The 13,649-nt window shown below is 41.8% G+C and overlaps 1 protein-coding gene across 1 annotated transcript in view; it reads left to right on the forward strand.

Annotated features, from left to right (window-relative positions):
• PRDM2 (PR/SET domain 2) overlaps positions 1-13,649 on the forward strand; it is an 83,466-nt gene that overhangs the window by 20,437 nt on the left and 49,380 nt on the right. The window lies entirely within an intron of this gene.

The raw sequence follows: 13,649 nt of genomic DNA on the forward strand, positions 1-13,649 counted from the left end.
CTGCTGAATCACGGCGCCGGACGCCGCGCTCGAGCTCTTTTCTAACTTGGGGTGGAGGAACCGGGCGCGGAAAAGTGAGCGGACGCGCACCGCGAGGGGCCCGAGGCCAGTTGTCACTTCCCTTGCCCACAGCGCAGGTCTCTGGACTTGCGGGTGGGAGCGGCGGTCGGTCTCTCCAGAGCCGTACACTGCACGCCCGGTATATTCTTAGCTTTTTGTGCTGTTCGCCAGCAACGCGTCATAAAATGTGTTCCGAGAGTGACATTTCCAGGTCCGCAGATTCGGCGGCCTCGTGTCCATCCGCCCGGACTGTGCGGGAGGGCCGGACGCGCTGCGGCCGATTCACTGGCCTCCCGGGGCAGGGAGAGCCGGCCGGGCCGTACACTGCCGCTACGCCCGGGCCGGGCCCTGCCATCCGGCCGCCCCACTCCTCCCCAGGCCGGGCCCTGGGCCACTCCACGCCACTCAAGACTGCGCTGCACACGATTGCAACACTCGGCGGCTGGCGAAGGTTTCAGCGCAGATCTTTTTGAAATTAGGCCATTAACAAAATGGAAGTTGAAAGGTGTGCTGTTACTTTTGACTCAACTCCAACAGTTTTATTTTGTTTTATAATGTTTTCAAACAAAAGGTAAAGTGTAGTCACACTTACAGAAGGCAGGGGATAATTTCTGGGAGGAAAATAGTTTGGTTGGATATATCATATTTCCAGCTGGCATTCTCCACGTTGTTTGTTTGTTTTGTTTTGTTTCTTTTAATGAAGAATTTTAATATTAATTAGTGAATCTTTCGTAGAGCCCTGTTTGGATATTTGCCAGGGCGAGGGGTATGGTAGTTTCTTACTAATATAAACCCCCCCTTTTTTTTTTTGCCCGCCCTAAGTCTTAAATAAATGTTTGTAGCCATCTGAACTTGAGTCCGGCCTTTACTTAGAACACTGCAAAGTGAATTGTGGAAGTCATACTGTAAATAAATCATAATGTAAACTTGATTTTGGAAAAAGTAACATTTAAAAATGTAGGCAAGAAGTTAAAAAAGTCTATTCTGATTTTTCCATTACATATTCTTTGTATTTTACGGTATAATCAATAACCCATCCAAGGGAGTTTGTTAGGCCTTTTACTGAATACATGTTCGCCGTTTATCTAACTCGATTTCATCAGTTTTAGGTCATTAAATGCTTTGATCATGAATCAGATGATCAGGGTCTAGAAAATTGCCAGGTGTTTTTTGTTTGTTTGCTTTTGTTGTTGTTTACTGTTTTGAGGTTTGAGATTTTTTGTTGCTGTTAGGCTTAGCGCGTAATTGTTTGCAAACTCTTCACATAATTCAAATTGTTCCTTTATTTAGTGTTCACTTTGTGTATAACTAATGTCACCAGCCTTTCTAGGTAAGATGTGATTTGCAGGGGCTGGAGTTTGGAGGGCAGTGGATCTTTACTCTGTTACTAAGCATGACTAACTCATGTATTTAAATATAGTCATAGGTTAATAGCAACTTCATCCTAATGCTTTTCTCTGTTCAGCGTACTTTGCTGTGCATGTTTAGAACATTTCATAGATTTTTATTTATTCCTTAATTTTTCTTTTATTTGAATGTGGGGGAAAAAACTGAAAATAAGTTTTATTAGTGGTACATGAACTTACACATCTTCATTTTTATACCTGCCCATATTGCTGGGTTTTTGCATTGAGTTAAGTAGTTCATATTTCTTACTATCCTGTTATTTATAACTACTCCAAGCTGTGTATAACCGACTGAATTTTAAGTTTTAGTTAAAATACTTATGTGAGGCTCCCTCTCGGAACTTAACAATCTGTTTTGAACAGCTTACTGGTAAGGAGCTGTGTTTGCTCTTTATGATCTAAAGTTTAAATAGTCAAACCTTTTTTGTTCTTAAATTAAATACTCTGTGAAAGCTAATTTATAGCTTACAAAGACCTGAAATGGAGAACTTTTTATGTTAACTTGGTTCTATTTAGGTCTTATGTGTGACCTCAGACATTTAAATATCTTTTCAGGCAGTGATGTCAGAGAATAAATCAACATAAATTTCATTCAGTAGCAGTGTTAACTTAGTATTTCTGAAAGCCAGATGTTGAAGACATGCAGCTGACAGGTAGATTGACAGTGGACCTAACTTCATTTTGGTTAGGAGGCAGGCAGAGGGAAACAAAGGGCTGAATTCTTCATAGTTCTGGGCCTCTGATCCTTTGCATGACAGCTGTTGTGCCTACAGCTGTGCATTGCATGTGGTGCCTTTCAGAATTCATCAGATCGCTGGTGGATCATGCGGCATGTTCTGGGCAGTGGAAAGCCCTGATTCCTTTGCATACAAAGTGGCCCCTCCTCTTCTCTCTCCCTTTCTGTCTCTATCTCTCTGCCTCTGTTTGTCTCTCAGTCATTCATTGAACTAATGTTTCTTAAGCCCCTGCCATGTGCCAGGCGCTCTGCTAGGTTGTACAGGACAATGGTGAGCAAAAAAGCAGCAGTAACTTTTCTCCTGGCGCCTGTAGTCTAGTGGGGGAGACAAACATTAAATCAGTAAGTTACTGATCGGGGCCTAGATGGTTGGCATGGAACAGGCCCTCAATAAATAATTTGTTGATTGGCAAACAAAGACTCATGAAAACCTGCAATGAAGGAAGAGAACACAGTGCTGTGAGAACACAGTTCATATTGTCTCTGACCAGGGAGCATGTGGTTTTGCCAGTGGCCAAAGGTGTTCATATGTTAGGCATTTTGAACTAGAATTCTGGATTCTCACCTTTGTAATTCAGCCTAACTTCTTACATGTCTGAGCAGCCCCTGTAATGAGATTGAGCGTGAGAAGTTCCTTGGATGGGACAGATTAAATTTTTCAGGTAGAGAGGAAGGGAGGGTTTTCAGTGTTGGGTTTTCAATATATCACTGAAATATTTGTATTTAATCCACGGGAAGATTGTGATCTGAACATAGAAAGGCCAAATTTAGAAGTATGTATCGTCTTGATTTCTGTTCCTTGTCTGCTACTGAGAAATGAGGGATTGACTTTGCTTGTTAGCAGTAAATGACTGTTGGCAAATGTTCTTTTAAAATATAGACTATAATAGAATGTTGTTGCCCTGCTCTCTCTTGGCTACATAAGAACCTTACCCAAAGTTCTTTTTACTTTAAAGAAGCAGCAGTGTCTTGATGCACATGGGCTTAGTGGAAGGAATGAAAAACATGGGACTCTTGGGCTTTTACCAGGTGTATGGCTGGGCAAATCATGTCACTTTTAATGGGGGTGCAGTTTCCATAGCTTTAAAAGTAGGTGTCATAACATGGAATGGTCCTTGTGCTGTATACCCAACCTCACTGGGTTGCTGTCAAGAGCAGGAGAGATAATAATAAGGAACATCTCTGTGCAGCGTGTGGGTCCGTGGTACCTGTAAGTGCCACTGACAGAATGTGGCTGATGGTTAGTTACCTACGTGATTCTTGCAGAGGAGCTACTGAGCTTGTGAGTCAGTTAATCAGTCAGTATTTATGGAGCACTTGTATTAGCTCTGAGGAAGCAGTGGGTCCTCCCTCTCCCTTCCCGTGGCGGGGCCTCACTGCAGGCTGCTTCTCTCTTACTCTAGGCCTACTTCTAACCTGTTGACTTTTGGGTCCATAGCAAATTAGAAGGAGGAAATTAGAAGAGTTATTTGTAGCAGCAAGTAGTTTTATAGCTAATAGACAGCTAAGAAGACAACGTTTGTAACAAAAACAGTAACGAGCTATAAAGAGCACAGTGCCATGAGATCCCTTAACAGGTTCACATAATATTTTCTAAAAGCTGTAAATAGTCCCTGAGATCAACTAGTTTTTAGTATTTATCTAAGTGACTTTTAGTCACCACAGAACAGTTAAATTATAACCAGTTTAAAAAGGAAATATTTCATGTTTCCATAATTAAAGTTGTTCACATAAAAAACCTGGAGATATACACCCCCACCCCACCCCCTGGCCTTGTTATTTAACAAGTGTATTCTGTGTCAGACACTATGTTAGGTGCTGAAGCTACAGCAGAGAACTAACATAACCCAGGTTCCTGCTTTCATGGAATTTACATTCTGGAGAATGAGGGGACAACCAAGCAACAGATGAACAAGACACATCTTATAACGTTAATGAAGTGTGTGTGTGTTGCAGGTGGTTACGTATGGTGTGACTGCGGACGGGTAGCCAGGGATAGCCTTTCAGAGGCTGTGACTCGACTGACGCAGGGCTGGGCCCTGTCAAGTTCTTGGGGCTGAGAGCTCCAGGAAGAGACCGGCTTGGGTGCTCTTTCGGCCGTGTTGGTTATTTATTGCTGGGGTGGTGTATAGGGAGAGCCACCTAGAAACCCACATGAGTCTTTTTTTTTACGAAACTCAGTTGTGCAAATGGACGTACTGGCCCCTTTCCCACCAGCGCTGCACTTAGTGGCAGGATTGGTAGGGGAGATTAGAGAGATGAGTAAAACGTCCGGGGAGGAGTTTATCGTCTGTTTCATTGCAGCTCAGTGTGGGTCAGGTTTGCTAGGTGTTCTAGTTGATGTGTGTACAGGCTCTGGAATAGGGAAGGGGTTGGCAGGAGCCCTCTGGGAGAGGAGGTGATGCTACTTTGTGGTCGAAAAGCAGAGCACAGTGGGGAGGATGCCTGTGAAGAACATTGAGGAGGGGAAGAAAGAAAGATTTGGGGAAAGAAACTCACGGGGACATGAGAGGTCACAGGACATTGCTGGACAACAAGTAGAAACAGAGATGCAGCAAGAGGCTCTGACGGAGACGTGGAGCCTTGTGGGCTGTGCGGTGCTGCAGCCAGACGGAGCAGTGAGCCCTGAGTAGTGCTGAGTGGTACTGAGCAGTCTCGTGGGTATTCCCATTTAGCCTCTACTTTTGCGTGGTTTGTACCAGCTCCCGATGAGGAAATGGACACGTAGCAAGGGTGGATAACTTGCCCAAGCTCTGTCTGCCAATGAGTGTCAAGAGTCAGAGCTTGAGCCCAGGTTTTGCATGCCTTTTCTTCTTCATAACAGTCTGCTTTCTGTCTACTTTTGCCTGTGGTGGACAACAGCAGAAGTGATAGCACTGGTTCCATTTAAAGTTAAAATTAGAGAATACATTTAATAGAAGCGAACAGGTGGGCTTCAGTGGAGTTTGATGTCTTGACCTTCCCCAGTAGCCGACAGCTCTTTTCGAGGTTCCTTGGCCAAAGCTGAAGAGTGGAGGCCTGGCTGAATGACAGAGGCCTAGCCATGGTGCCTGAGGATGATTGCAGATGGGCCCTGAGCTTTCTGGGTGCCTGGTGGGCAGGTCCTGTGCCCACTTACAGGGCGCTCATCCCTAGTTCTTGTTGGCAAGTGTTGGAGCAGGGCTTGGGGCAGTTGCAGGTGGCTACGATCCTGTGGAAATAGGGCCCCAGCATTAGATGTTACATGGCTTGTGAGCTTGTCGCCTTGGGCCCAACTGAGCAGTGTCCTAGTCGGTCCCCAGTGGAGCTCTCGCTGCCACTAGCTGAGTGATGCCTTTGCTGAACATTGGGTGACCTGTCTCTGAGGGTTGCCTGCCCGATTGATCCTGCTGTTTTTGTGGTCTGTTTTTAAAAGCTTAGTGCAGCTTTAATGTTTTTGCAACAGTAAGAATCTAGGAATTTTTTTGATTTCTACTTCTACTGCTACTGAATTGCTCTAAATTTAGGTAAATAAGTTGGTTGATTTTTTTTTTTTTTTTTTTTTGCGGTACGTGGGCCTCTCACTGCTGTGGCCTCTCCCGTTGCGGAGCACGGCCTCCGGACGCGCAGGCTCAGCGGCCATGGCTCACGGGCCCAGCCACTCCGCAGCGTGTGGGATCTTCCCGGCCCGGGGCACGAACCCGTGTCCCCTGCATCGGCAGGCGGACTCTCAACCACTGCGCCACCAGGGAAGCCCCAAATTGGTGAATTTTTGTGTAGCCATTTTAATATTGAAGATGGAAGAAAAACGGCAACATTTTCGGCGTATTATGCTTTATTATTTCAAGAAAGGTAAAAAAGCAGCCTAAGTGCAAAAAAAAACAAAAGATTCGTGCAGTGTAAGGAGAAGGTGCTGTGACTGATCAAATGTGTCAAAAGTGGTTTGCGAAGTTTTGTGCTGGAGATTTCGCGCTGGACGATGCTCCACGGTCACTAGACCAGTTGAAGTTGATAGCGATCAAATCGAAACATTAATTGAGAAGAATCAATGTTATACCGCGTGAGAAATAGCCGACATACTGAAAATAGCCAAATCAAGCGCTGAAAATCATTGGCACCAGCTTGGTTATGTTAATCACTTTGATGTTTGGGTTCCACGTAAGTTAAGCGAAAAAACCTTCTTGATTGTATTTCTGCATGTGATTCCCTACTAAAACATAACGAAAACGTCGCATTTTTAAAACAAATTGTGACTGGCGGTGAAAAGTGGATACTGTACCATAATGTGGAACGGAAGAGATTGTGGGGCAAGTGAAATGCACCACCACCAACCGCACCAAAGGCCAGTCTTCATCCAAAGAAGGTTTTGTATATGGTGGGATTGGAAGGGAGTTCTCTATTATGAGCTCCTTCTGGAAAACCAAACGGGTAATTCCGGCAAGTACTGCTCCCAGTTAGACCAACTGAAAGCAGCACTTGGCAAAAAGCATCCAGAATTAGTCAACAGAAAATGCATAATCTCTCAGGATAATGCAATGCATGTTTCTTTGATGACCAGAGAAAAAAGCTTGGCTGGGAAGTTTTGATTTCTCTGTCATATTCACCAGACATTGCACCTTCGGATTTCCATTTATTTTGGTCTTTGCAAAATTCTCTTAATGGAAAAAATGTTCAATTCCCTAGAAGACTATAAAAGGCACCTGGAACAGTTCTTTGCTCAAAAAGATGAAAGGTTTTGGGAAGATGGAATTATGAAGTTGCCTGAAAAATGGCAGAGGGTAGTGGAACAGAACAGTGAATACGTTGCTCAATAAAGTTCTTGGTGAAAATGAAAAATGTGTCCTTTATTTTTACTCAAAAACCGAAGGAACTTTTTGGCCAACCCAATACATGAACTTCCATGTTCACAGTAGAATTACAGAGAGGAGAGTGTGTATACTTTTACATCTGAAGTTGCCTCTAAAGAACTGAGGAATTGGATAAATACCCCAAGGATACCCTCAAGCTGGTTAACAATTAATAGACATTTCTTAACCGTTAAAGGTTGTGTGGGGAACTGGGAGTTGCAGCTTCAGACAGGCGCACATGATGCTCCTGTTGGCATTCACGTTATCTGCTCATATTCTGCCTGCTGCCAAGGACAGTTGCTTTTATTAATGTTAATAGCTTGGTCGACATAGTTTAGGAAGTTGAATGACTTGGAGAAGCAGGAGTCATTTGAAAACATTACTGTTGTTTCTCAAAGTGAAGAAGATAAATGTTGAAAGCAACCGTTTTTCGTTATTACTGCTCAGATTAAACCAGTGTCAGACATTTCAAGAGTTCTTGGCTGAATTCATTCATTACAGTGTATTTTGATAGGGACACATCTCATGATTTGACACTTACACGTACATCATGTCGTCAAGTGATGAATCGCTTTCTGTTGATGGTGACAATGACAGCAGTTACTTGTTTCTTTAGCATGTCTGTCTTGTGCCTAGCGCTGTGCTTGGTGCTCCATGTACATCATTGCTAATCCTCCCAATAGCCCTGCAAAGTAGGGACTCTTTCTCCTCCTGTGTGGATGAGGTCACTGATATTTGAGGGGTTCCATGGTTTGCCCAGGTTCGCCCAGCTACTAAATTGTTCGGCTCCGCCTTGCCTAAATCTAGTTTTTGTTTGTAATGTTTCTAAGCAGGACACTTACACTGAATAAGTAGCAGTGTTTTATAAGGCTTTGCTAATCAGCTAAGATGAATTTTCACTACTCACTTTAGAATTGCCCACTTTAATCCTAAATAATAAGGCAGTGTGATTAAGTGAAATCTTTGGTATTGGAAAGCTAAGTTATGGTGAAAACTAATGCCTTGAGTTATTTTTGCTTTGGGGTTTATGGATTAAACAGATTTATTGTATTCCTTTGAGCACCTCAAACAATTTTTTTAAAAAATAACAGATTAGATTTTTATCCCTTTCCAGCTCTTTGTCTATTAAGTGTTTTGGTTTTTTTTTTAATGACATATTTGTTGGTTTGAGCTTCTTACAAATATTTCATTTCTCTTAAGTTGTGTATTATTTTTGAAATCCGTTTGGAAACCACAGGAACCGAGTGAGACATTGCCTTGGCCTAACTCCCTCAGCAGTGTGGATGGCAGAGGGATTGTGTCTAGGATTGTGGACTTCTTCCATTTTGTTTTATTGATGATTTCAAGAAGCCACTGATGTTTATTTAGTGTCCTCCTCTGCACTAGTGTTCTTTTGTTGAGAATGACTGACTCTTCCACTGAGTAAAATATAACTTTAAAGGTTTTCTTAAGCTGAATGTTATAGATCATGAACATGTTTTAATTAACATACACTCTAAAAATTAAATCTAGAAACTGATTTTAAGTGTGTAATTGAGTTAAATCATGCTTATTAGTTTCCTTCACTCTCATGATGTGACACCAACAAAAGATAGGGATCTTGTTTGTTTTGTCAAAATGTTTATGGGACGTGGCTTTTTAATTTTTACCTTTTCCTTTAAGAATTCATGAACTGTTTGAAGCAGTAGCTTCTTAAGAGGTTTTGTTTGCAGATAAAGCTGTTCCTATTCTAGCAACTTGGCTCATTCTGGAGGAAAAGCAAGAAAGGAAATAAGAATGAGAAAGGAGTTGCCCTAACCTGTTTGTGTGCACTCCTGAATTCTCCTCATGTGGGGCAGGGGTGATTCTTAATTGTGTTTATCCCACAATAGAGTCTTTAGAATATGCGTGCATGTATAAAACTTAAAACTTCTTGGATGTGTAACAAAATGTAATACGGCTTTTTCCACCTGAAACTTTTACTGAGAGTTCTTTATTCAGTTGTTCCTTAAAGGTTTAGTAAGTCCTTAACACCCTTATCCACACTGTAGGCTGGACGGAACTGCTGCTTAGTGATCTGTGCTTTCATTTTTCAAATTTCTTAAGCATTTTTCTTTCTGTTCTGTTTAAATTTTCTCTAAAAATTAAGGGGAAGTAACTTCGTTTAAAAGGTTAAAACTTGGCACATATATTGAGAAAAAGTCCTGAGGGATTATGGGTAAGAGACTAGAAAATCCTCAGCATTCTGAAGCACTTATTGTAGCTGTTTATTTCCTCTTCTCATTTTTGTGGTCATGACTCTGAAATTTAAAAATTTTTTGTTTTTGTTTTTTTTTTTTTTTTTTTTTTTTGCGGTACGCGGGCCTCTCACTGTCGTGGCCTGTCCCGTTGCGGAGCACAGGCTCCGGACGTGCAGGCTCAGCGGCCATGGCTCACGGGCCCAGCCACTCCGCAGCGTGTGGGATCTTCCCGGACCGGGGCACGAACCCGCGTCCCCTGCATGGGCAGGCGGACTCTCAACCACTGTGCCACCAGGGAAGCCCTAAAAATATTTTTTGATAGAAGTTTTCATTATATGATGGTGTAGTTATTTTAATTGTTATATAGTAAATTTAATATACTTCAATATTGCAAAGAATATTTGAATAGCTTCAGAGGTAAGAGATTTATTTTAATGATAAAATAATGATATTGTATGTGTGTGTATATAAAAATACCAGTTTCTAAGATAAGATTATGACGTCTGAAATCCTTGCTATTTTAATACTTTCAGAACTTTAAATTTTATATGTTCTTATTAGTTTAATCAGTATCTGAATGAGCAAAACCTAATCTCACCCTTAATGAAAGAGTTGGATGTTACCCGTTATGTGGAGCTGCAGAGGATTATCTCTGCTTTGGTTGAAAAGAAAAGCAGTAAAAATAATACTTAAGACTAAAATTCATCTCCCCCCCCCCCCTTATTTCTATTAAAGCTACAGTGATAAACAATCTTTTCCTCTTGTACTTAGAATGCTACCTCTTGGTGCAGTCTTTTGTAGGTTTCCTGAGCCACCACATGCCACAAAAATGAGGGCAAACTGGTTTGTTCACCCGTGTTTAGAACCCCCAAACAGAATTATGTGTGGTGTTTGAAGTTGAGGGACAGTTGAGAATGGGCAACACTGAAATTTCTGTGCCTTCTGTTATTTTTCTACCATTTGGTTTCTTAGGTTCAGTTTTCCATCTCTTGCCAGTTTGAGGTATAGAATATGCCTTTCTAGATCTGTTGGCTGTATTTTTGTTTTTAAGCTATGAGGTTTTCAGAACCTGTTTTCCTGTGGCGTAAAGTAGAAAGTCTCAGGTCCCTGTGAGGAATGGGAGGTCACTGCGCTCCACCTCCTGCCTTGGTCCCTTCGCTGTGAAGATGTTAGTGCCGGCATCAGTGGAAACCCACGTTCATTTCGACCAGATTTGCTCGTTAGTTGCAGTTTTGATCTTTGTCTGTTTACACATATGGATTGTAATTTTTGTAGGATTAACACTGGAGTTGAAATTACAGTTTCCCCTCTCACTGTCATCCAAACAGATAAAAAGGAATAATTACCAGTAGTCTCAATCTTGGTTGGGTTTTTGAACGAGGGATTTAAGATTGCAGATTTGCTTGCTTTTAGGAGTTTTATTAGTTGCTAAATATATTATTCAGGAAGTATCTCTTCCTTGCTAGGTGTGATCATAGGAGTATTCGATAGCAAGATCAAATTTGAGTGTTAAGCTTAATAACATCTATTTGTGGTTTTGATTCCATCAAAATTATAAATTCAGGAATTGGCTGGAAAATAAATTAGTCTGTATGCTAAAGCAAATTAAATTCATGGTTGAATCAGAACGTGGAAAGTATTGACTCAAGAAAAAGTGACCCTTAACTAACACTGTTTCTGACCCCTTTCAGTTTTAGAGAGGTGGAGTCTTCTGAATCTCATGGGCAATTGTCAAAAAGTACATGGAATTGGTAAACTTTGTTTTCATAGTAGATGACTGTTATGTTCCCCTCCACCTTCTTTCTATGTTAAAGCACATTAAGTATGTTGCTCAGGCTTCACTGTTGCTTCTGTATTAAATACAACTGGATCAGTACTTTGCAAATGATACCTTGTTTAAACGAGCCTGATGTGTGTATGTTGAGGGGAGGAGAGAAGGGAAAAATTGCTGAGGCAGCTAAACCTTTGAGTGCTGGGAGATGTACAATGTGTGGATTTTATTGTGGCATGCTAGAACAGAGCCTTGGAGTTAACAAGGCCAGATCCAAATCCTAGCTCCACCAGTTACCAGCATGTGACTTTGGGTGGATTACTCTACACGTTTTGATCTTCAGTTTACCTGTCTGTAAAATGAGGGTAACACCTACAGTGTAGGGTTGCCTTGAACATTAAGCGAGAGCCTCACAGGAGCATGTGTGGCACACCGACCTTGGCCCACTTCATTGTAATTGGTGGCCACCGGCAAAATTAGCTCTGTGGTAACTCTGCCTATTCTTTGGCCTATCGTGGCACTTCTGGATTTAAAAAAAAAAAAACAAAGAAATGAACAGTTTCAATACCTTTTTTAAAAAATCCATATATTTTGCTTTGGCAACATGGAATGAATTAAGTATAGATTACAAATTAGGTAAGAGTAAAGAGCCTCTTTGGATCTGTAACTAGATACACATTGGGACACTAGAGAATTCCTCAGTTGCTGGAGATCTGCTTCTATCTTAAAAGCTGTCTTGTTTCACTAGTTATCCCAACTAGGACACCTGTGATCACACAGGTTGGTGGATTAGAGAACTCTTGGAATTTGATTTATTGCATAGGCAGAAGTAAACGTTTCACTATTTGCTTGTTGCCCAAATGAAGGGCTTACCATCTTCCTGTTTCTCTGTCTTACCTTTATGTGATCCAAATCACTCGTGACTCTTCTGTTACAACGAAATTTTATGCAGGTGAGATTTTGGATGAATTTTGGATACATATTCTTAGATAGTAAATTATCAGACATCCTTGAAGGTAACTGTGTGGGAGCTATTTCAGTGCTGTTCATGACAGATTAGGAAATCTTGTCATTTTACATCTTTCTGGATATTAATTCAGGGCAAAACTAAAGTGTGAAAGAGCCATTCTCTTAGGAGAAGTTACTATTTAAGTTGACAATGTCAGTTTTATTTATTATGTATTGTACTTATTAAATGTCCTGATTATCTGTGCGGTATTTTTATTGAGCAGTCTGAGGAGTCGGGGTTCTTTTTCAGGGTCACACAGGAGTACTCCTGTCAAGATGCATATTTACATGAACTCACAACTTGACTTCATAGTAACACAGGTATCCTTGAGCCCCAGATGTTGTGTTTACGGCTCTTCGTGACTGTGTGGGGAGAGGAGCCTTAGGTGCTATCTGATTTTCAAAGAGGTCTAAGATTCCTTCCCGAAAAGATTAGGAACGAGTAAAGTGAACTAGTATATGCTTAATTGAAAAAATTCACAACAGAGTGTTTTTTAGCAGCAATACAATCAGTGGATTACAGACTTTAAAAATTGACGTATACTCGCAACTTCCGCTGTTAGAGCATTTATATATATTAATAGAGATGTTAGTGAGTGTTTGACATAATTCTCTCTTATCTCAGTTAAATGTCTGTCCTCATTGGACTTGTACATTTCTGTAATGATATCTGGGTGGGATCCTGTGAATCGATGTAGAACAAATGAGTAAAAGAAATGGATGAATTCGGATTTGTTAGGGAAGCAGAATGTTATTGTCTTCATAAGAAGGAACATATGCTGACAATTTAGACTTGTAGGCGTGGGATTTCTGTAATTTGTTTAGTAGAATCTACTGTGCATAATCCGTACAATTGATTCCATTTATTGAGTCTGCGTCAGCCACTGTGCAAAGTTAGTTCTTTGTGCACGTTATCTCATGTTCCCTACCCTAGGACAGTATCAGGTAGTTATCACCAGTATGTATCATAGTTAGTTCCCCTCTGCTCTGAACCAGGATTACTTCTCCTTAATCATGTCTTGGCCCATGGCTGCGCAATATAATTTCAGTTCTGTGAATTTCCGTTTTGTGGGCTATAGTCGTTTGGGGACCTATTTTATTCAGAATGCCACCCCAACACCAGGGAGGGAGAGGGGGGAGAGCCAAGTCCGAGTCTCACTTTAGTTGGGATCAGCTCTTTGCAGGGAAGATGTGTGACCTTGGTGACACAGGAACCTTTGGGGGCTGGTGAAGTGAGTGACTGGATGGAGAGTGAGACCCCTTCTTCCAGCGTGGACACTGGCCTAGGAGGCAGCTGTGTTTCAAATCCTCATCCTTTTGTGAGCTCTTCCTCCTGGACCTCTTTGTTGCCAGAGGGCGTTATTTTACCTCTACATGGCAAAAGAGAGGAGCAGCATCAACTCGGGACCCTGTGGGATAATCCTTGGAGAGCGGCACCGAGTAAGATTTAGTGTTTCTAAAAGGCTGTGATCTCAGTGCTGGAGCCTGTTAGCAGAGCTGGAGCCCCGTGGCTGTGGGCTGTAGCTTGTAGCTTGGTTACTAGCAATTCCCTGAGCCTCCTCACTGTACCTGGCTGGATGGTTATTTACATCACCCCACCCCCAATCTCTCCCCCTCTCTCTCTCTCTCTCTCTCTCTCTCTCT

Source organism: Lipotes vexillifer, unplaced genomic scaffold, assembly GCF_000442215.2.
Source record: "Lipotes vexillifer unplaced genomic scaffold, Lipotes_vexillifer_v1.1 scaffold109, whole genome shotgun sequence".
Classification (NCBI taxonomy): domain Eukaryota; kingdom Metazoa; phylum Chordata; class Mammalia; order Artiodactyla; family Lipotidae; genus Lipotes; species Lipotes vexillifer.